Source organism: Crassostrea angulata, chromosome 7 (genome assembly GCF_025612915.1).
Source record: "Crassostrea angulata isolate pt1a10 chromosome 7, ASM2561291v2, whole genome shotgun sequence".
Lineage (NCBI taxonomy): Eukaryota > Metazoa > Mollusca > Bivalvia > Ostreida > Ostreidae > Magallana > Magallana angulata.
Window position 1 is genome coordinate 60,260,140 of NC_069117.1, and position 3,309 is coordinate 60,263,448.

The following is a 3,309-nucleotide window of genomic DNA, read 5'->3' on the forward strand; positions in this document are numbered from 1 at the left end:
TTCTTTCATTTAAAGAACTTTTTTAAGTTTACAGTTATATAAGGTTTAAGTATTAATACAAACTTCTATTCAAAGATATAAAAAAAATAATCTAGATGAAAGACACATTTTAACCGGGCATTTGATGACTTCGCCCCCAAGGATATTGATAACTTAAACAATGTTTTCTAATATCATTTTTGATTAACTGTTGTACATTTTTGCACAATTGTAAATTGTTCATGAACTTTTTTGGAAATTTTTGGAGACATTATACCGAAAGCTTCCAAACATTTACCCAAAAATTGTAGACTTCATGTCATGCACTTATTATTGTAATGCATTACACGTGCATTTATTACGAGAAAATGTCAGAAATGAGTAAAATTTAAAGACGGTTTCAAACTTATAAACTAGGTAAAGATTTGATCCAGAAAAACATATATCTTCATGATGGCTTAACAAATCAACAGATTGTCTTTGCAAAATCAAAGCATTTAAAAAGTTTATAATACACTAGCAGGAAAATTTAAGTTAACGGGGATTTGCAACCATCTCGTCCATTTGGTGATAAAGATGGAACATTTTTGAACTGTCTTGTTTTTGCCCAAAACTGACTAAAATGTTGTCAAAAGATAAAAAAGCACTACATATAAGGTTAAATACGTTATTTTGTAGGCAAACTACACATACAAGAACAGAACAGTTTCATCTCCGAGTCTTTTGTTGGACCGGTGGACTGGCACACTTGTTGATTGGATGGTTTCCGAGACTGCCAAAATGTTTCAATACAGCTGTTGGAACCATAAAGATTAAAATCTACCTCATGTATTTTAATTTTGACTAGCAAAGTATATGAGATTAAAACGTCATGTGATATTGTGACACAAATCATTCAGTGACGCAGGCAAACACGTTTATATCAGTACAATTATAACATATGCTGACGTAAAGGTATGTGTGAATTGTTCTCTAGGTGATGTTGACTTATGTGTTAACTATTGTAGATCGATTTACAATTTAAATCATAAAACATGTGAGAATTTTAATTTTTGTGATATTATTTTATCATTTGTCTATAATTTGCATTAATAAATAAATAAAATGAAAGTACAAACAACTTTGTGCGATATAAAGTGTTTTTATGCCCTAAAAATCAAAGTTGGGAATAGAGCTTTTAGAAATTTGCAAAAAGATAGGTTATTATATATCTAGTTTAGGTTTATAATAATAAAATGCAAATCGAAGTCATGATAGAAATAAGATATGCTTAGAAATGAGCTGATTTATCAAAATGTACGTATTGAAGGACGTTGTTTACTCAGGGTTTGAGTTCTCAAATCCGGATTGTTAAAAAGTTCAATTTCATGAGTAAAATTTGTTTTAAATACAAAAAGTAGTTATGAAATGAATTATCATTGACATAACAATCGATATTTTTACTCAATTATGGAATTAGGCTCTGACAAAGTTTGACTTTTAGCAAAACAGGAAATTCGGACTAAATTTTTCAGATTTTGTTTTCCACTGAAATATTTTTGGTAGTACTATAATATTTAAAGTTAAGATTTTATTTGTTAGTCAACATGATTTTGCATATTTTCTGTTGGTTTTATCTTGCTTTTTCGTTTAGATAATTGTATGGCACACACAATAAAAATAATGAAAAATGCTTAAAAATGATAACAGACAAAAATCTCAAAATTTTGATCATTGACCTCATATAAATTTTATGCCAGCAGAGAAAGGTCAAAATACTTAGTTTAATACTATAAATGTTTTAGCATTATCATCATTCAGTTTTTGGTTATATCGAATCAAATAAGGGCAGTAATTTGAAAAATGATAGAGGAAATTCGGACTTGAATAACTATAAAAATTGTGAATGAAAACTTAATGCTTTGTATCTATTTAATGTCACTACCATTTATAAACTGTATTTCATTTGTGAAAGAGTTAAGCAATTTGTATTAATTTCATAATTAAGAAAATTTCAATCATAGTGTATAATATTTATGGATTTTTCTTCAATTTTTAAAAAATATTCAATGGCCATTAACTCAAAAAGTAGGTCATTGACTTACTTTTTTGAAAATGGAGAATAACATTACCATGTAAGGTATATAACACTCAATAGTTGGTTTTTCATTATCATCAGTGGAATTTTTTTTCATTCTGAGTAAACGTCATCCTTAAGACAGAAATGGGAGATTTCTTATCAGTTTCTTATCAGAAACATCGAGAGTATGCTTGCTCCGACACCATTTTTAGATATGATATCCAAAATAATATGAACAATTATATATGTAAAAATGTTTTTGGAGCAACACTGCGCTTTATACCTCCTACTCTTTAACATAGAGAAAAACTGATTCGTTTGAGAAAATGCGGGAAATGGCCCATTTACGTGACGTCATAGAAGCACAAAAAATGATTGATGCTGAAAACACTTTAAATTTCTGTTACTAGCATATTCAGTTTGATGTTTTATCAAAATTTCTTTATGATATGATGCTTGTTTCTGTTTTTTAATTAATACAACACGGGGGAAACAAGTATTCCTTTTAAAGGATTGATCGGATTGTTATACCATTGGTCAGCTATGTTAATGTAATGCAAAAGCATTACGGTACATGCATTAAACATGATAAATAAGATATACAGCACTGATTTGGTTTTTTTTTCTTCCAAAACTGCAATGCTTGGATAAGCTTTACTTTAAGTAGTCAAATTAAACTTCCGACTAATATTCTTACGCATACGTGAAGAAAAACGTGATTTGAATCATTAAGGTCTTCCGTTTCCAACGGAAGACCTTATTGTTATTCTTCGGATTCTTTTTCTTCTTTTTTTTTCTTAACACTTTTTGTGCACGCGATATCTCAGAAATGGCTCAACCGATTTACACGAAATTTTCAGATCTTACTACCTATGTTCTGAACCTTATCGGAAATTTTTTTGGTTGATGACATCATTTCCGTTCTTGAGATATTGGCATTTTAAAGATTTTTAGGGGGTTGGTTTGTCCAAGAGTGTTCTCATAAACTACAAAAGATATCAATTTCAAAATTTCAGGTATGATAGACAAAAGATTGTTTGTATGCACAAAAGCATTCAAGAAACGCCGGAGCTCGGTAGGGCTCGAAATTTGAGATATGAAAAGCGTGGTGAATTTTTGTGCTTTTCTTTGTTCATCTCTTTTCTGGAAAATATTTTGTTATAACATATAATGTAAAAAAGTTTAAATTTACAAGACCTTTTAGCTGATATCAGGAAAAAGGGGCTGGCCCCTTCAATTAGGGACCTAGAGGGGTGTAAAGTTTTTAATCT